Raw genomic sequence first — 22027 nt, forward strand, 5'->3', positions numbered from 1 at the left:
GATTCAATCATTGATTAGACTATAGACTTGCTTTTACCCAGAAAGTGACATGCAGGTTATCAGAGTAAATGCTAAGGTATTTTATATTATCAAATTCAAAATAAGTCCTGATTTGATTAGGGAAAGCCTCTAGTAGTTGCTGACACAAATCTGATTCTTCAATACCCTTTTAATAGAAATGCAATTAACTTTTAAAACAGTGAAATAAAATATGTGATTAGGTGATATGAAAACTAGAAGCACATAGGCAATAAAATAACTTGGGTTATAAAAGTAAGAAGATAGAAAAGGGATATTCATTCGAACCCTGTTAAATGGAAAATTCATGGGACATGATATGAAGACTACCTAGAACTCAAGTACTTAAAAAAAATATTCCCATAGCCAAAATATATGATGTAATTAGTGAGTTGTGTGGTAGTGCATGTAATTCCTCTGTGGTTTATGTTCATGATTTTCATTAGAGCTTTATTGGAATAAATGATAATCAGATTTTATATACTGCTGACTGCCAAGAGTTAACCCCCACACCATAAACACCTGTCCCTTTAATCTTTGGATCATTGTTAGGAGGCAAAAACAACTTGATAGTATTATCAATCTAATGTTTTGGCGGAATTACTGCCCTGGGCTAAAATGTTTTCTAACTGTCTTGTTGGGAACATTTAAATTCTTTTTTTTTTTAGGTTTTATGGACATTTAATAGTTGTACACCCTAGCTTTTAAATTCCCATAAAACTGCTTGTAGCATAGCAGTGACTTTCCTGATCTCGAAATAAATAATATATTAAAACAAACAGAATTGAAATGAAGCTGAATATATATATATATGTCCCAGGATAATATTGCAAGATCCAATCTGGGTTGGTCACCGGAACCAGAGGTTTAGTTTTCTGAGCTTTTGGACTCAGCACACTCTGCTAAAAAGAAGTTTCCTGAAAATGGGCTCCAGCATGAGTCCGAAAGCTCGGAAGAAAAAACCTCTGGTCCTGGTGACCGACCCAAATTGGATGCTGCAAACAGAATTGGGCCTAGTCAGTACTGTACATGGATAGGAAACCACCAGAATATCCTGGGGTTGTAAACTAGACTGGCAAGCTAAAAACAAAAGCAAGCCACTTCTGTATTTTTCCAAGGAAGCGTGGTCATGTCCATACAATCAGCAGACGTCAAGGCTTCGTCTAACAGTTGTTGCCTGATATTGTACTTCACTTTGTTCACTGCTGTAGGCTCTTTAAACAAGAGAGCTGATGTAAAAATTAATTAAACAGTGGCACATTTTCCACCTCATCCCATGAATACATCTGGGTCGAATTATTGTAAGACTAGAAAAGGGTGGTAGATCGTTCTTAAATCATTTTGATAAGGTCCAGTGATGTTTAGGTGCACCTTTAACCTCAGCGGAGTCCTCTACGTACCCAGATCATCTCTTCTAAAATATACAGCGTTGTGAATTTTTATTTTCCTTTAGTTTTAAAAGTCTGCCTGCAGGTAGTCCTCGACTTGCAACCATTTGTTTAGTGACTGTTTGAAGTTATAACAGCATAGGAAAAAAAAATGACTTATGACCTGTCCTTGTACTTTTGACCATCACAGCATCCCCCACAGTCACGTGTTTTAAGATTTGGGTGCTTAGCAACCAGCATGTATTTATGACTGTTGCAGCCTCCTGCAGTCATTGATTGCCATTTGCAACTTTCTCAGCCGGCTTCCATCAAACAAAGTTAATGGTGGGAAGCTGGAATCACTTAATGACTGTGTGATCTGCTTAACAACTGCAGTGATTTGCTTATCCATGGCAAAAGGTCGTAAAATCAGGCGCAACTCTTTTAAAAACTGCCTTGCTTAACAATGGAAATTCTAGTCCCCGTTGTGCTGCTAAATCGAAGATTACCAATGTTTACACAATAGCTTCTTCAAGAATTATTGGTTTCTCCCCATATATACACTTTAGAGTTTAAAAACTAAAGAAACTTAATATTATTTGTGAAATCACTGAGTCCAGTAACATAAGTTTCTCATGGTCAGTTAAAACTCTGGATGGATGGAGCTAATTTGATATGAGTGGGTCTCACGAGACATCCAAGTATTTGTGTGCTTTTTATTTTTTTGCTTGTTTTGTGGTTTGGTTTTGTTTTTATGGAAAGGGGAGGAACAGACCAGAAATGTATATGTACTTTGTATTTTTTTTTGTCCTTTCTTGGATCTATTTGTACAGTAAAACTTTACTGAATAAGGAGCGATTTATGTATTGTATGAAGAGAGGAAAGTGTGAGAAAGATACAAACACACCCCTTGCTCTTAAAATAGCTTCTCTCTTTTGCCCTAGTGCAGGGGTAGGCAACCTTGGCTCTTTTATGACTCATGGACTTCAACTCCCAGAATTCCTGAGCCAGCCGAGCCAGCTCAGGAATTCTGGGAGTTGAAGTCCACGAGTCATAAAAGAGCCGAGGTTGCCTACCCCTGCCCTAGTGCATTCTGTTTGGTAGCAGCTAATTAAAAATATAGAGCCCAATTCACAGAATATCCTTTTCCAATGCAATCACACAATAAAGTTTTACTGAAAATGCCAGAATTAGGATAGTTTCTTCTTCACTGCTTAAGTATGTTGCCTACACAAGTGCCAAATGAAGTCAAAAACAGCAGTATATACGTTTATCCTTTCAAAAGTTCCTATCGTCAATAAATCTTTTAGCTAGTCTGACTTGTTTGGGAGCGGCTGCCCATTCTTCAAAGAAGGGAAATAATGAATTGTATTGTTTATAAAGGTGCAGGAATGCTTTTGTTGAGTAGGCACAGACTCAAGTAACTCCTTAGAAGAACTTGCCAATGGTATTGTTTTTCTAGACATGAAGGATTCTTGTTTCTGTTTAAACTAAGAAGGTGTCTACTGCACCATGGCATGGATAGTGAATGAAAAGAGGCTAACCCAAGAAATGGGGGGGGGGGGGAAGCAAAAAAAGAGAACTACATCCAACAAGTACTTGTTTCGCACTTTTAAAAAAGTCCACCTGATTTAGCAAGCCATTAATTTTCCACCTACCTAATATTTTGAGTTGTACATCTCTAATGCTGTGTTGCCTAATTACCAGGAGTAAATTATTTTGCTTCATTTTATTTCACTTTATGTAGCTATGCAGGTTATGAATCGTAAATGAGGCTATTCTATTTTAAAATGCTTGGTTTGATTCATATGGAACCCAACTTTTATATGCAGCAGGTTAATACCACTTTAGAATGCCTTGGTAAGGCCACCCTTGGAATATTGCATTCGGTTTTGGTTGCCACAATAAGATATTGACACTCTAGAAAGAGTACAGAGATGATTAGGGGAGTGGAGGCTAAAACATATGAAGAACGGTTGCAGGAATTGGGTATGTTTCATTTAATGAAAAGAAGGACTAGGGTTTACATGATAGCAGTGTTCCAATATCTCAGGGGTTACCACAAAGAAGAGGGAGCCAAGCTATTCTCCAAAGCGCCTGAAGGCAGGACAAGAAGCAATGGATGGAAACTAATCAAGGAGAGAAGCAACCTAGAACTAAGGAAAAAATTTCTGACAGAACAATTAATTGGTAGAACAACTTGCCTCCAGAGGTTGTGAGTGCCCCTACACTGGAGGTTTTTTAGAAACAGATTGGACAACCATTTGTCTGAAATGGTATAGGGTTTCCTGCTTGAGTAGGGGTTTGAACTAGAAGACCTCCACGATCCCTTCCAATTCTGTTATTTTGTAATTCTTCAACTTAACAGCCATTCATTTACTAATCATTTGAAGTTACAATGGCAGTGAAGAAAGTGATTTATGACTAGTCCTTGCATTTATGATTGTTGCAGCATCCCCAGTCACACGAGCAAACTTTGGGTGCTTGGCATGTATTTATGACAGTTGCATTGTGCCGGATTCATAACTTTTCCAGCCAGTATCTGACAAGCAAAGTCAATGGGGGAAAAGTATTTGCTTACAACTACGTGATTCATCTAACTCGGGGGGAGGCAACCTTGGCTCAGGAATTCTGGGAGTTGAAGTCCACCATAAAAGAGCCAAGGTTGCCTATCCCTGATCTAACTCTTCCTGTGATTTGCTTAAAAAACATGGCAAAAAAAATCATAAAATTGGAGGTGACTCCTTTAACAGTCATCTTGCTCAGCAACAGAAATTCTCATCCCAATTGTTGCAACGAGTTGAGGACTACCTGTATTCATTTCTTACTGCTTAAGCTTCATAAAACAACTGAGAGTATAGCTACGTTGGTGTGAGATGCAATTTAAGCATAATAATATTCCCAAAGGAGAAGAGCAGTATCTTGAATCTCTCCAGGTTCTAAGGCAAATACATCTGTAGTGTTAGAGAAGCTTAGGAAGTAGAGAATCTTGATTCAAATCAAAACTTTGAATTCTCTCCTAACTGAGTTCCCCTGAAGAAAAACTGTTGTGATGTGCTTCAGTTATATCATGACTGGGAATGTGGTATCAAAAACCTGAGGAGTAGCTATTCATAGACACTTAAGACATAGTCAGTATATGAATTAAAGGTGCTTTTCAAGCCAGAAAAATATACCTTAGTGAACACTATAATCTACATCTTAGGAGTGCATGATTTAGCTACCGTAGTTTGTTTCTTCTGTCACCTTCAGGAAGAGATTCCCTTCTGCTGCTTGACTATCTCTAGAGCAGGAATGTCCATCCTGAAGCCCATGGGCCACATGCTGCCCTGGATAGCTAATAATGCAGCCCTTCAAGATAATAAATATATATAAAGGAAGTTGGTTATTTATAGACATTAACTATATTATGTATTTTATATGTGGCCCGAGATAATTCCTCTTCACTCATTGTGGCCCAGGCAAGTCGAATGTTGGGCAACCATGTTCTATCTAGAGCACACATGTCAAACACAGGGCCCGGGGCCCAGATCCGGCCTGCGAAGTGGTTTCATGCGGCCCACGAAGCCATCCTGGAAACAGTGAGGGAACGGCCCCCACTGCCTTGGCCCTGGCCCAGAGACCCTCCTTCTGCCAGAGACCCTCAGAAATGTCCCACTCCTGCCCAGGCACCCTTGATGCAAACGATGTAGAGCTGGCCACCCCTGATCTAGAGGAAACTGTACCCCAAGTGAGCTAGTTTCACCATAAAGCAGGCAATTCAAACTATTCATCAGGTTGAGGCATATTTATCAATGCCTTGAGGAAGATAGTTCTTCCCTGGGAGATTGGTTCTCCTGCATTCTCTTATGCCCAACCGTTTCCAGATCAAAGATAAAGTTCAAAGCAACTTGAAAGAGAGGTTATATTTGTTTTCATTCATTTAGTCAAAATATTTCTAAACCACTTGACTGTGTAAAATTTCTTGTCAGTGAACTATCAAAGATAGATAAAATAATCAATGTTTTAAAAGTACTATACAATGAACATTACATCCAGCATTAAGTTAATCCATTCCTTGGACTGGACAACCATTATATTGTAGGTCAAAATATACTATTATTGGCCTTTCTAACACCTGCTCTGGTTCTTAAGCACATCCACCTTGTAGCTAGACATAATGATCTGCAGAACCACCTTTTCCTTTGTAAAGCTGTGTACACGTAGATAATACTGTATGTAGCAGGAAACTAGTTTAACAAATGTATTTGAAATATGGTGCATTGTTGCTTCATTCTGCTTTACTAGTACTGGTATGTCTTATTTTAGGTTTTAAACATAACTTCGTTCAAAAATCCAAGCAAGCTTACATACAGTAAAATCAATAATAAACATAATAACATTGATTAAAAAACACAGTATACTAATACATCTAAGGCAGGGCTTTTCAACCAGTGGTACGGGTACCACCTGTGGTACATTGGCACCTGGCAAGTGATACACGACCATCCTAGAAAAGTGGTAGCGGGGGAGGGGAATGGCAGCACCACACAAGCCTGGGTGAGAGACGGCTGGAGCTGCAGGGTTGTCAGGGCTGCCAGGATCAGCACTTCTTTGGGGCTGTCAAGGCTCAGTGGAAGCACCAGGCTCCAGCTGGAGCTCAGCGCTGATCCTGGTGCTTCTGAGCCCAGAAGAAATGCCGATCAGCTGAAATGTTGCAGCATCTCCAGGGTCTTGTGAGTTACATTCAGATGCTTGGCAACTGATTCATGTTTATGATGGTCACAGTGTCCCAGGGTCATGTGAAGTGACCAAAACCTTCTGCAACTACCCAGCAGAGGGGGGGGGGAATAAAAACCAAACACCCCCCCCCACCTCACCCCTGCTGCCAATCCTCAACAGAAATGTCACAACAATAAAAACCTCGGACAGGAGGAAGAGCGCTGCCGGGCGGGCAGGCAGGTGTCTTGCTCAGCTGTGGCTTGGGGGCACTTTTTTCAGTGCCATTGTAACTTAACAGCCACTAAGCGAACTGTTGTAAGTTGAGGACTACCTGTATTTCCATCACTTTTTCCCTTTTTTTTTGTCATCAAGTTTTTGACACCTTGCTAGGTGACTGATGGTACTCGGATGTTGCCATATCCTAAAAATGGTACCATGGGTAGAAAGATTGAAAAGCCCTGATCTAAAGATCATTTTCAGATATTAAAATATTCTATATGCCCGGGGTCAGCAATAATATTTTAACCTAATAACGAAAAGAATTCAAGACCTTCTCCATTTGTAATTCTGTATGGATTGAATTTGAGAGCTAAAGCATCAGAATAAAAAAAGACCTTGATTAGCAAGCAAATACAATATGTAATTCTTTCACAGTCGGTGCATTCTATTTCTATGCAAATCAGTTTCTTGTGTCAGAAATTTAGTTTAACAGTGGACAAATAAGACAGGGCTGGATTAGATCAAAGGTGAATGCAGCATTTAATCCCCATGGTGGCTGATGATATCCTAGTGGTAACCCACAAACAAGATGTGACTATATTAGCATGCTCTTGCTCTCTTGTTTCTTAGCAACTGCTACAGATAGTTATGTGAACTCGTGACAGAAACTAGAACTTTTTGTTGAAAATTCCACTGTTTACAGAGGCTCCTTGTATTTCTTTTGAATCTCCCATCATTCAGCTTGGAATGATGCCTGGAAAATTCCCTGTCCTAATATTTTTTGGGTGGGGCAGCTTTCTCAATATATAATTTTATACACCTCTATTCATCCTTTCATGCTTTATTATTGTTACATTATTTAAAATCCCTCAGATGCGGTACCGTATCCTATGAAGACTATTGCTCCAGATCACTTCGGTTACTTTTATTGTGTACCTTTTCTGTGCTGTGATGCTCTATGTGCAGGGTAGCAATAACATCTCTTCACTATACTCCCAGGTGGGGTTGCAGCAAAACTCAGTGAAAGTCCAAATAAACAGTGTCTTATTACATCAACCTCATCCACATACCAGTTGTTGATACACCTTCAGAGAATGCTACAAATATGTGAGAAAGGATTTGTTTAGAGAGAGATCACGTCTGTACATCTTCCTACTGCAAATGAATAATATTATTAATTTAATGCTATTTAATTAAAAAAAACTTTCGATATGGAAATTTAGGATGGCAAGGAGAAGTCGGAACTAGATTAGAAAAACTTTCTCCTTGGATTCCTAGGCAGACATATGTATGGAGGCTTACTAATAGACTGTGTTGGAGTGGTTGGCCTGTCACTCTTGTTTCTGGATCATTGTCTGTAAAACATACATTTTGTCTAATCTAATATCCACTGATTTTTCTCAAATACCAACTGCTGGGAACTGAGCCACTAAGGGACACAGATTGCTAAGCTAACTGGACCATTGCATTGCATCCCTCTCTATTTTGCAAGCTAATAGGATATGTAGGAGCTTGGTATGAAACAAGAATCAACTTTCTGGAATAATTCATTAGATTTACATTAATAATAGGATTTATTTTCCTCTTGGTAGAATCAGCTGCCTGTATTATTCTGTTTCCCCTTGAAAAAGTGATGAAATGTATTAATCTAGCCTATATTAGAGCTAGTCTAACAAGTAATGTTGCACATTCAGAATTATTAGGAACCCCTACCCCTATTAAAAGGGAGGAGTTATGACCCCTTCTGCTATGATTTCTAGGCTCTCTCTGTAGAATGTTGGTTGTACTTAATGCATTGAATCATAAATTAAGTTTTTAACTGTAAATCTTGGTTCAACACGTCTGGAATACATGAGATTGAAGAAAAGGGTAGTCTGAAATGAGGGATAATAAAATTTTACAAGAATGGATAACACAGTGGGGATGCTGTCTATCAGGCATTATGGACCAATAAGACTTTGGATAGTTTTGTCTAGAAAATGCATCGGTTGCAAATGGCAACGAAGAGATGTGCATGGTTGAGAAGACCTGAGTAGTAATCATCCTAGTTCTGTTTGGCTGTCTTGTATCACTGTTAATGTCTTTCAAGAAGGGAAAGGTTTGGGGGTAAAAAAAGATTAAAAATTAAAATTAAGATTTGTGGACTTCAATTCCCAGAATTCCTCAGCCACTATGGCTGGCTGGGGAATTCTGGGAGTTGAAGTCCACAATTCTTACAATTGCCAAGGTTGGAGACCCCTGATCTAGCTTGTATAACAATAACAATTTTAATCTTTATGGCTGGCTGGGGAATTCTGGGAGCTGAAGTCCACAATTCTTACAATTGCCAAGGTTGGAGACTCTGAGCTAGATGGTTATTATGGTAGATCTAAAAATAAGTTAGAAACCTGACTACAGGTAATCCTAGGGCTACAGTGGCAGTTGGGACCGGGATTGCTGTCATCAGGCAATGCTGTAATAAAGTCTGACGTCATGTGACTGCATAACTTAGCAACAGCAATCCCAGACAGTCCCAGTTGCCATTGTAACCCCAGGCCTGCGTGGGTTGTTAATAGCAATAGGAATAGCACTTAGACGCTTGCTTCGTGGTACTTTTACAGCCCTCTCTAAGCGGTTTACAGAGTCAGCCTATGGGTCCTCATTTTACCGACCTCGGAAGGATGGAAGGCTGAGTCAACCTTGAGCCTGTCAGAATCGAACTGCTGGCACTCGGCAGAATTAGACTGCAATACAGGCAGTCCTCAACTCACAACAGTTCATTTAGTGACCATTCAAAGGTACAACGGCACTGAAAGAAGTGACTGATGACCGTATTTTCCAGCTATGACCTTTTCAGCATCCCCATGGTCATGTGATCCAAATTCAGACACTTGGCAACTGACTCACGTTTATGATGATTGCAGTGCTCTGGGGTCACATAATCACCCTGTGTGACCTTCTGACAGGCAAAGTCAATGAGGAAGACAGATTCACTTAACAACCGTTGTCACTAACTTAACAACTTCACTTAACAGCTGTGGCAAGAAATGTGGTAAAATGGGGCAAAACTCACGCAACAGTTGTCTCACTTAGCAACAGAAATTTAGGGCTCGATTGTGGTTGTAAGTCGAGGACTATCTAACCACTGTGCCACCATGGTTCTTCATTAAGCAGGAAGAGGCAGGAATCCCAGATATGGGATGAGGTGCCATGTGGGGGGTGGATGGGTGAGGCCAGGCTGCACGTGAGTCAGCTGCATGCGAGTGAGGAGTACTGCAGTAGAGAGAAAAGGGGGGACCAAATTACTAGAGGGATTTATGATCCCTGCTGGCATCTCCTTTGGCTTGGTTTATGGGAAAACTGGCAGGGAAGGCTGCAAATGGTGATCATATGCCGGAGCTCCCTGAGACATAGCACAATCGCAAGCCGGGCACCTGAGCACACAGATCAAGATTATGTGAATGGGGGGTGGTGGTGCTGCAATGGCCAGAACTTTGAAAACTGATTGTACTACCATTTTTTTCATCACTCCGCTCACATAAATCTGAACAGTTGCTGAACAAATGGATGTTAAACCGAGGACTATCTGTAAACCTTTTACCAATAGCAGCCTTACAAATCACTTTTTCTTCACAACCTAATGGGAACTAAGAATGGTTAGAATTGTCTTCTCATAACTTGGCACCCTCCTGAAATGATGTGCTGTAATCCATTTTTTATTATTGAGAAAAATAAAATTTGCACATCGTCTGACTTCCAGCAACCATGGCAAGGTTAGCTGGGGATATTAAAAATTCTAGTCCAACAGGCTTGGAATAGACTAGTTTGAGGAAGGATGAATTATAATGTTCTTTAACTTTGTAACCCTAAAAGTATTGTCATGTGTTTTTTGTATAAATTGGTTATTTGATGGGTTGTTTTTTTTTTTTAATAAAATAGATGCTTTCAGAAGAAATTTAGGAGAAGACCCAAAAAAATTCTTCTCTGTCTTTTACGGCAGAAACCACAACAATGGAACAAAATGAAATGTAATAAGAAACTTATCCCACAGCGAAAATGTCTACATTTCTTTCTGTTTTGATGTTCTTTACCAGTCAGTAAAGGACAAAACAGAGTGGTGCTTAAAAGTTTGTGAACCTTTTTGAGTTTTCAACATTTCTGCATAAATACAATCTAAAAACATGATCTGCTGTCCACACAAGTCACAAAACTAGATTAAATGAAACAAAAACATTATACTTGCTCATTGATTTGTTGAGGAAAATGATCCAAAACTTCATATTTGGGTGTGGTAAATGTGTGTGAACCTTTGCTTCCAGTAACTGGTTTGTTGGGCAGTAAATGGCTGCAACTTCAACATTTCCAGTACTGTAATTGTGGATCTGTCCTGCACATTGGCTCAGAGGGATGTCTGTCCGTTCCTCTTTACTGAACAGTTGCAACTCAGGGGTGTTGGCTGGCTTTCTCTCATGAATTGCCTTCTTTAGGTCCTTCTTTAGGTCCTTCCACATCATGCCATTCCATTCTATCTTTCTCCTGTTTTAACTCTTCTTTGTTTGTTCGGCTTGTGTGCTTTGGGTTCTTGTCTTGATGCATGATCTGTTTTCTCTTGAGCTTCGGTTTGTAGACAGATGTCCTGACATCTTCCTGTAGAATTTGCTAGTGCAATTCAGAATTTATAGTTTCATCAGTGATAGCAAGCTTTCTCAGATCAGAGGCAACAAGACAAGCCAAAACCATAATATATCATCACCGTGTTTCATAGGTGGGATAGGATTCTTATGTTGGAATGCAGGTTTTGTCTCTTACCAAACATAATGCTTTTCTTTCAAGCCCCAAAGCCCTATTTTGGTCTTATCCATTCACTGAACATGCTTCCAGTGGCCTTTTGGCTAATCCACATGGTCTTTCACAAACTGCAGGCTGCAATGTTCTTTTTGGACTATAGTGGTTTTCTTCTTGCAACCCTGCTACGTTCACCATTGTTCAGTGTACTCCCAATTATGAACTCATGAACCCTGACATTCTCAATGTGAGAGAAACCTTTAGCTACATAGATGAACTCCCGGAGTTTTTTGAGACCTCCCAGAGCATTACATGTTTTGTTCTTGGTGTGATCTCGGTTGGCTGATGATTCCTGGGGAGATAACAATTGTGTTGAATTGCCTCCATTTGTACACAGACTGGACCTGTAGCAGTAAGAGAAATAATGGATGCCATAAAAATAATAACTCAGGAAAAGCTCTAGGCCCTGGTGGACTACCTGCATTATACTACAAATATTTTGACGACAATTTGACACTGTCCTTACAAACAATAATGGACTCTGTATTACCAAAAGTAATGGTTCCAGAATCTTGGAAAGCAGCAAATATTGCTTTAATACACAAAGAAGATCAAAATCCAACCTTACCCAAAATTTACCATCCAATATCAATATTAAACAATGGCTATAAAAAAATAACAGCAATTTTAACAGAAAGCATGAAAGCTGCTATGAAATATCTTATATATGAAAAGCGATGTGGTCTTTTTTACTCAAAAGACAACTGAGAAACAATACGTGTAGTCCTTGGTTGACAACAGTAATTGGGACTAGAACTTACAAAATTTAATGAAAGCAATCTCTTGAGAACCCATGCCTTTTGTTAACCACATCCCATCAGTTGTTAGGCAAGGACCTATTCCTGATCGAAGCCATTCTGGTTTGATCCCTACCAGCCCTGAGACTCTGTATGGTAAGAGATGCCTCCTTACCTCCTCTTGAATTCCCCCACCTGTCTGTCTGTCTATCTGTCTCTCTCACATACACACACCCTTTGTTATTAACAGTTTACTGTCGTAGGTTACTAAATGATAAGAATGAGGCACAACTGTGCAGGTTTTGAGAAACATCCATATCCCTCTGAGGATTATGTGAAATTATGGTTCACATAGTATTGTTTGCTATATTTAAAATATATTATGGAATGAATTCGTTTGCACATGAGCAAATAAACAGTGATTATTTTTTCTTTTTCCATGACTTGATGTAGCCCACATTTGCTGCTGACTCATAAACCAGCATACCATTTGATGCTGAAAGATTGCACATTTTAATCATGGATCTAGCTGATTGTTTAGTTCTGATGCTAGAATGGGCGAGGTTATGGCTCCAGCCTGTACAGGACATGAGCCTGCTGGTGAGAAGATGGAGGCCGAAGCTGGATCAAGATGATCCATGATCCAGTGTTCATCCAGAACACTGTCAAAGCCCTCCAATGAAAACATTCCAGGTTGCACAGAGGAGGGCCCTTCAGAGGTCAGTGCCCTGCTGGGGTCAAGCTGGTCTGCTACAGGATTGCCCCCTTCCTTCCAGCTGCTCTTCCATGGACGTTTCTGCTCTGGCCACTGGAGAGAAAAAATACCGCATGATTTTTTATTTGTATTTGTATTTTATTTAATTTGTATACCGCCCTTCTCCCGAAGGACTCAGGGCGGTGAACAGGGCAATAAATACCAAAATACAAAAATTAAAAACAGATTAAATCATAGTGCCCAAATACAATAAATAAATTACTTAAAACAATAATTAAAACCCAAACCCATCAGACCAGGCCGGCTTGTTCAAACAAATAGGTTTTTAGATCACGTCGGAAGGAGCGAAGGTCGGGAGCCATCCGGAGCTCCACCGGTAAACGGTTCCACATGTCAGGCACACCCACAGAGAACGCCCTCCCCCTGGGGGCCACCAGTCGGCATTCTCTGACCGGTGGCACCCTCAGGAGGCCCTCTCTGTGGGAGCGCACTGGACGGAGGGAAGTTGATGCCGGCCACAGGTGCTCCCTAAGGTACTCCGGACCCATACCATGTAGGGCTTTGTAGGTCATTACCAGCACCTTGAATGATGATGATGATGATGATGTAAAGCTTATGTTTAAACCTGAACACTTTTCAGAAATTCACTAACTTGGTTTTCATATGGTAATCTATGGTTTATTTAATCAATTTTAGCCATGACTAACATACTAAATCAAAATTAAATAACATTATACTTGATTTAAATGTGCGAATCTAGGCCCTGGGTTTTCAGACTTTCCACTGAAATAGATTGATTGTATATGTTTATGAAGTTATGCCCGATTTTGTCTGAAACTGGCTGAATGGGGTTCTTTATATATAATAGTGTAACTTAATGTAATTATATGGTGGACAAAGTATGTGACAGTAGCAAACAAAGTAATAAATTGAGGGATAGACTAGACTAGAGTACGTGATTCCTTAAAATGCCCAAGGGTCAGATTTTCTGAAAGAAGTTAGGGTTATCAAACGGGTATCCTTAATTAATTGTTTATTTCTCTTTTGTTTGATGAAATGAAACTATACTTATGTCCACAATGGGAAAATGGGATCTTCACTTGTTTAGCTAATTAACAGTGAAGAATGCGGCATTGGTCAAAGAAATAATCCAAGATTCTGTATTCCAAACACGATGATTTGTAAATCTGTTGCCTAGAGCAAAAAAATATGAGATTCAGAGAAATTCCTGATCAGAATTTGTATGTGGGTAGACATAGTCTAATATTAGGACAGACCTAATAGCATTTGGCGGTGTTAAACAAGTAAAGTCTTCCTCAAGTTAAGCCAGCGCAACACCTAGTGACCACATAGACACAACCATGTTGCTGAAATGCAGAAATGGTTATTGCTTTTCCTGTATAATTTTTTTTTTACTTCTTAGTTTAGCTTTCAGCTGGGGGATTTCCTGATGTTCTCTCATCAAGCTGGATCCAATGCTGCTTAGATTTTCAAATTTAGCCAAGGTCAACTACAGTAGATATAACATCACAGGGATGTGGTTTTTTTGGAAGCTCTGCTTTTTTCTGAAAAATAGAATTTTCAAGATCTCTGGTTCTGGTGTTCGACCTAGATTCAATCTTGCAACATTATCCTGGGACTTATTCATTTATTTGCCTTCACTTGTGATAAAATTTTCCTTCATTGGACATTTCTGAGATGTGTCATAGTTTTTTTTCCCGCATATTCTATCTAGACTAATACTAGATTTATGGTTTCTGAACTTTGCTCATTGAGAGCAAATTTTATTATACTTCAATGATGATTTGTATTCCCAGACACATGAAAGTGCTGTTCCTCCTATATTTTGGGATACCTGCTAATAGAAATTTGAATTTGTATGTTGGATCAAGGTGGGTTCACTGATTTGAGGGAAAGAACTAAATATGAGGACCATTTACTTGTCCACTGCTTAATAGGAAACTTTGTATGTTTATTGGTTCAGTAGGTCTATGGCTTTTTCCATGGGACAGTTAGGACCTGTTTTCATTTTATAAAATGTGCATGGCATATGAATAGGCAGCCGGTAATCCAGATAGCGTCGTTGGTTGTCATAAGGATTAAAAAAGATCTTTCAGTGAGATTGTGCCTTGCCACATAAGACTTTATTCCATATGTTTCTGAGCAATGGAAGAGGAACTTCCAACCTAATATAAATCATCATAGTCTGATGATTTTATTTTATTTATTTTATTTTATTTGCAAAGCTTTCGGGAGATTTCCTCCTCTTTTCTTGCTTCTTTGACATTTTACAGTGTCTTTTCTTCTCTTCCCCTTTCAAATGATCCTGTCGTGCTTCCAGTGGATTTTCTTTTCAACTCTATGGGCATATAGTTACGTCCTTACATTTCAACGTTTGTAGCTTGAACTTCCATAGATTCTAAATTCTTGAGAAGCATTTCTATAAATAAATCCATAGCTATAAAACTACGTACGCTTTTTTGTTAATTTTGGAATCAGCAAACAGCATACGATTGACCAGCTAGAAGGATACTCTGTGATTTATAGAACTGTAGATGAAATTGCAAAATTCTTTTATGGTGAGATGGGGATCTCACTGACATCTAACTGGTACTTTTCTTTCAGGTTTTACCGGCTTTACTTCATTATTTCAAGCTCCTGATGGTGCACTTTTTATGTAGTGAAAAAAGACAATAGAATGTTACTTAACAGTAAATACAATTTTTAACAACATGTTCTGTGATAAATTTATAAAACATGCACAAATGTCTGCTTTATTAATATACATTAACATTTAAATGCCACGATAATTTAAAATAAAGCATTGCTGTATATAACCTATAAATATATAAACTATGGCCTACTTAGGTTGATTCAGATGATTTTACAAAAGTAGGTTTTTCAAACTACAGCATAAATCAGCTGTTTTTAAAATATATAGAAAGATTTAGCCTAAAGATTTCCAAAAAGGGAGAAATTTAGTGGCAGTTTGGACTAGTTGTTAAAGGTGTGAGTTCTACTCCTGCCTTACTCATGAAAGCTGGCTGGGTGACTTGGATCAGTCATTCTTTCTCAGCCCAACCTACCTTACTGTTGTACAGAAAATGGGAGGGCAAAGGTATGTTCACTGCCTTTATTATTGCTAAGCACATTGGTTTGTGCTTAAATTGTAAGCCGCCCTGAGTCTTCGGAGAAGGGCGGGATATAAATGGGATTAAAATAAATAAAAAATAAATAAATTATTTGTAAAAATAATAAAGGCAGGAAATAAATAAATCATTTTACCTCTCCAAATAAAGATAGCCCCTAAACCAAATCTGGCTGCACTTGGTTTTGCCTCCATAGTCAGAAAGTGCTTACTTCCATATTTCATTCGAAGGCACCTTTGCAAAATGCTTAATTTATCTTAGGTTTTGCAGCTTCTCAAATAAGATATGCTAGTCTTTCAGAACCAAGCAGTATCATCTGCATCTGATGCCAGGCCTTTGTAAATTAAAACAACCTAAGGTTAGAGGGATAGCCATTAGAGGTAGTCCTTGATTTACAACCAAAATTGAGCCCAAAATTTCTGTTGCTAAGTGTTGCTAAGTGTTTTACAGCCTTTCATGCCACAGTTGTTAAGTGAATCTCAGCAGTTGTTAAATTAGTAACACGGTTATCAAATGAATCTGTCTTCCCTGTTAACTTGTCAGAAAGTCACAAAAGGTGATCACATGACCCCAGGTCACTGCACCCATCATAAATACATGCCAGTTGCCAAAGCGTCTGAATTTTGAACATGTGATCATGGGTATGCGCAACAGTTGTAAATGTGAAAAATGGTCATAAGTCACTTTTTCTTCTAAGTGCTATTATAACCTTGAACAGTCACTAAACAAAAAGTTGTAAGTCGAGAACTACCTTTGCTCTGTTACGCTTTAAAGACTACATTGCTTCAATAAATGTCCTGAAATGCCTTATGTTGACAGGAGTATGTATATTTGGTTATGGAGAGAAGAAAAAACAGAGCAAGAATCAAGGGGAATGAATTAGAAGAAATTTAGCTGGTGATTGTGTTGAAGCGTAGAAATACGTAAATTATTATGTTCTTTCAAAAAGAAGCATTAAAACTTCTTTGTATGAATAAGTTAATAACTTACTAAATTTAGAAGAGATACCATAAACAAAGTAAGTTAATGCATATGCGACTTATATATTATGCAATTAAAAGAATTACTACATAAAAGAGTTTTCTTGGACAAAGTGTTCTTATGTTACAGCTTGGGAAGATAACCACATAACTTTTTAAATCGCTTTTTAGATGCTTGCAAACAGCAATAAAATTCTGTCTTGCATCACTAACTATTATGAGGTTATGGAAAGCTACTGTGGAAAGAAAGATATTGGGGACAAAGGAAATGTCCAGTGAAATATACAATGAGTACAAAGCAGAATATCAGGCAATACTTGACTGCTATAATATCAGACCTATTTGATCTCAGATCCATACCCTTTCTACTGATTTTCCTCCCGCCCATCCCCAATTAATTTACTAGTGCCGGCTAGATAGGTTTGAAACTTTTTCTTTATTATTCCAGTCTCTGGAGATAGAAGGCATTTTGCAGAGGAGACAGTCGTTCTTAGAAATGCCAGTGAGTTCACAGTCACCTCACCCTTCCACCCACAAGCCAGAGGTGGTATTGTTTTGGAGTCACTGAAGACTTCTAGTAGGAGTAACTGGAAAAAGAACACTGTGGCTGTGTCCGTACAACATGGCAAAATGAAATTCAGTGAAAGTTTCTTCATATCTCTAATGTGGTGTGCACAAATAAGCCATATTATGACTTACAATAAGGACTAATTTACACAACACAACGAAGTAAAGGCTGACCTTACAGAACACACAGAATCACAAATTACACCATCCAGTTTATCCTGGTTTAGTATGCTGTGCAAATCCAAAATTTGCTTCCACCACCACATTTCTGTGTTGCTCTTTATATACAGTACAAAATACAGGTAGCTTCAAGTTATGACGGTAATGGAGCCTGCCTGTTTTGGTCACAACTTATGATAGTCGTTAAGCGAAGGGTCCCTGTGATCATTTGTATAATAACCCCACACATGATCTCCCAATACACTAGTTAGACAGAGCAAGGATTGGCCCAAGGGTAGGGGAGACCCTGAGAGGCCTAATCAGACCTCAGGCCTTCCAAAGCCTGCACTCCAAAGCCTCGAGACAGTCCATGCTCTGTTTTCCATCCCTTGGGATCCTTGCAGGCCTTGGGCCTGCTTCCTCGTCTCTGGGTCGCCGCAGGCATTGGACTTGCTTCCCACTTGGCCACGCAGAGGCTCTCCTGTGTGGCTGAACGGTTGGGTTGAGAGATGGCTGAATCTCACAAACTGCAACAACCTCAAATGGGCCCATAGCCTCTGCAAAGTGACTTGATGCTCCCTTGGGTGACTGAGTGTTGGGTTGGGAGCAGGCCAAAGGCATTTAGGGACCTGGTGAGGTGGTATGGGTGGGGGGAGATAGGCACCCGGGGTGTGTGTGCCGCAGCATCTCTGTGATTGGTTTAATGTCGAATGACCATAGGGGCACTACACTGTCGTAACTTTGAAACCAGGTGATAAATAGCTTTTTGGGGAGAGAGGTCTTATTGTAACTTCAAATTGTCTCTAAGTGACTGGTAATAAGTCAAGGACTATCTGTATTGAAAGTGACTAATTAATTACAAAAAAAAATGCTGCTAGAGGCATAGTTCCTATCCTTTCAAATACAGTGGTGCTTCTCATCATTAATCGATAATCAGTATGTGACTAACATGTGACCCTTCGTTTCGGCCGGAAAGGATAGCGAGTCTCAAGGCAACCCACACCGACAAGTTCTAGCTTTCGCGTCAGGTACCAAACGATGAGTACCGGGGACAAAATTTTCTCATCAAAACGAATTTCAAAGCAGTCAAATACCGAGGTACCACCGTCTTTAAGAGAACAAAATCTTACGTGAAAGTCACGTTTTTTTAAATTTAAAAACAACAAATCAGAGGAACTGTACACAGGTTTAAAAAAATCAACCTACCTGCAGTTTACACTGACTTTTTCATTTATATAGACAAAGATTGGGCTTAACTTCCTGACATAGGCAAAACTAACTAGCTTCTTAGCCAGTTAGATTATATCAGAAATCTAATGGCTGATGAGAGCTGACAAGCATCTTGTTTCTTAATATGTAGAATGTGAAATTTTCTGATTCCTGGCAAGCAATAGAGTTTATTTTATTTACAGTATTTTATATTCTTCTATTAGTTCCTTTAAAATGAAAAGGCAAGATAAAAATGGTAAGATGAATGGGTAAATTGGTAATTTCAAAATTCAAGCAATGTGTACGAGGGATTTTGGAGTTGGAGATAAGATTTAACTTTGCAACATTTGCAAAATAAATCCAGAAATCAAAAGTTGAATAAATTGCATTGCAGAAAAAGAAAGAAAGCAATGATGATGATCCTTTTTTCATGAAAGAGAAAGGCAATCTATAAATGTGTCAATACTTTCTTAATTTGTTTTCAGTGCATTTATGGTTTTATTATGACCTCTTCTGGCGTACTGTCAGTATTACATGAGATAATTTCCAGTGTCCTGCGTGCCTTATGAAATATGAATGATACTAGTAATATATTTGAATGTGCATAGGTAGATGGTTCATTCTCTTTTAACACATCATCTCACGGCAGCAGGAATGAAATCAAATGTGAAAGTGAATTTTTCAGCAGGAAATACAGATTGTGGAAAAGCAGCCTAATTTGTGTTGTTAGAGAGAATATTCAGATAAATTTAAGAATGTTAAAGCCCTTATATAAGGAACTCCTAGGCTTTCAATACTCTTGCAGAATCTATAATATTTCTGAGTTAGAATTTCTCAGAAGTATTAAAATTGCAGAAGGCCAAGTTTATAGAGCAGAAATTATGGATTTTTATGTGTTTGCAGTACTTATTTGTTTAGAGAGCTTACAAACTCACAGTTTCATTGTGAGGTTCTGAATGTCCTTTGCATTCATGGACTTCAGGCTGGGCTGGGAATTGTAGGTGTCACCATACACAGTTGTGTATGCTTAGTGCTATATCTAACTACTTTATGAAGAAAGAGAAATGGGGAGCTCTCTTCATAATTTAGACCATACTGGGCTCAATATAAATTGACTTCTGATTCTAGAATTTATAACTAATATGTATTCCTATCATTTGATTATTTTATTTATTTATTTATTTATTTTTGGGACTTATATGCTGCCCTATCTCTTGAAGGACTCAGGGCGGCTAACAACAATAAAACACAATAATACAAATGTTAAAAAAGATTAAACTAACAAGGCCCAATGATAAAATGATAAAATATTAAAAATATTCTACTTAAAAATCCCTGTCGTCAGTCCAGGTCAGCCTGATGGAAGACAAATGTTTTAAGGCTGTGACGAAAGGACCGGAGATCCGGGGCCATCTGGAGCTCAAGGGGAAGCTGATTCCACAGGGCAGGTGCTCCCACAGAGAAGGCCCTCCCCCTGGGGGTCACCAGCCGACATTGTCTAGCCCAGTGTTTTTCAACCACTGTTCCGCGGCACACTAGTGTGCCGCGAGATGTTGCCTGGTGTGCCGTGGGAAAAATTGAAAAGTAATTATAAAATACTTTCTTTGTGTTTATTTGATTCCTATTCAAGAGAATTACTTTATATATAGTCAATATAGGCACAGAGTTAAATTTTTTAACATTTTCTAATGGTGGAGTGCCTCGTGATTTTTTTCATGAAACAAGTGTGCCTTTGCACAAAAAAGGTTGAAAAACACTGGTCTAGCCGACGGCACCCTGAGGAGGCCCTCCCTGTGTGAGCGCACCGGGCAATGGGAGGTAGTTCCTGGCAGCAGATGGTCCTGCAAATATCCTGGGCCTAAGCCATGAAATTTTCTTTTATGATACAGGCAGTCCTCATTTACTGACCACTTCTTCAGCCACCATTCAAAGTTACAATGGCACTGAAAAATGAGACTTACAATTGGCCCTTGAAGTTGCAGCTGTCCATCACGGTGTCCACATAGTCACATGGTTGCAATTTGAGTGCTTGACAACCCACATACATTTACAATGGTTGCAGTGTCCCACAACTGCGCGATCACCATTTGCAGTGTTCTCAGCTGGCTTTTAACAAGCAAAGTCAGTGAGAAAACCAGTAGGAAGTCACAAGTGACACTCATGTGATATTGCACGTAATGACCCACAATTTGTTTATCAACCACAGTTGGAACGGATGTGATAAGTCAGGGCTGTCACATGGCATCACGGTTAATGATCACACCACTTAGTGACAGATTTGCTGGTCCCTATTGCAGTCAGTAAGTGAAGATTATGGATATTGGATGGTTTCAATTAACACTATTCAGTAATGTTTAACTATTTGATGGAGTAGAATTAAATTTTATATTTGCCGGTAATAATTTAACTGGATGTCACTCAAAGGGAAACATTAAATTTGAATCGGGGTCAGTATACTTTTAAATTTGACTATGTGTGTGAGAACTATAATATTGTTATAATACTGATACAGAGATATAGAACTAATACTAGTGTGGTCCGTTGTATACAGGATTCAAAATATTTTAACACTATATATGATTTCCTCTTTTACAGGTAGAAGCTATTCCTGCATGTAAGTACTATGCTGTTATATCCCACTTTCAGTACTACACGTGAAGGTTTTCCCAGAATCTACACTGATGATACTATATTTGTATAAGAGCTTAAAACCACATACTTCAATAAAAGGTCTAGAAAAGATCATTTTATTTAACCTATAACTTGAAATACACTGCTGTTCACCATAACAATTTTATTGAATGTTGAAAGGATAACATTATAAACTTCATATACAGAGGTAAATGGGCTTACGTAGCATGGTAAGCTATGATTAAATTTGTTTGTTTAAATAAACTAGGGGTAGTCCTCAACTTACAACTGCAATTGAGCCCAGCATTTATGTTGCTAAGTGAAACATTTGTTAAGTGAGTTTTGCCCCATTTTACGACTTTCCCCGCCACAGTGGTTAAATGAATCACTGCAGTTGTTAAATTAGTAATACGGTTGTTAAGTGAATCTGGCTTCCCCATTGACTTTGCTTGTCAGAAGGTCACAAAAGCTGATCATTTGAACCCGGGACACTGCAGCTCTCACAAATACATGCCAGTTGCCAAGCCTCTGAATTTTGATCAGTGACCTTGGAAATGCTGCAAGTGTTATGTGTCAAAATGGTCATAAGTGCCTTTTTTCAGTGCCGTTATAACTTCGAACGGTCGATGTTATAACAAGCTAAATAAGTGGTTGTAAGTCAAGGACTACCTGTACAGTTGATTGGGTTCACACTATGTGCTAGACCCAAGCTAAATATATCACCTTTGTAAATCCAGATGTATTGGCTTGG

At 38.9% G+C, this 22027-nt stretch overlaps 1 protein-coding gene across 1 annotated transcript in view; it reads left to right on the plus strand.

Annotated features, from left to right (window-relative positions):
* The window catches only part of PTPRJ (protein tyrosine phosphatase receptor type J), a gene marked incomplete at its 3' end in the record, with an annotated part of 142580 nt that overhangs the window by 52729 nt on the left and 67824 nt on the right, over positions 1-22027 (plus strand). The gene's annotated exons all lie outside the window — the stretch shown is intronic.

This window comes from Vipera ursinii (genome assembly GCF_947247035.1).
Source record: "Vipera ursinii genome assembly, chromosome: 1".
In the NCBI taxonomy this organism is placed as follows: Eukaryota; Metazoa; Chordata; class Lepidosauria; order Squamata; family Viperidae; genus Vipera; species Vipera ursinii.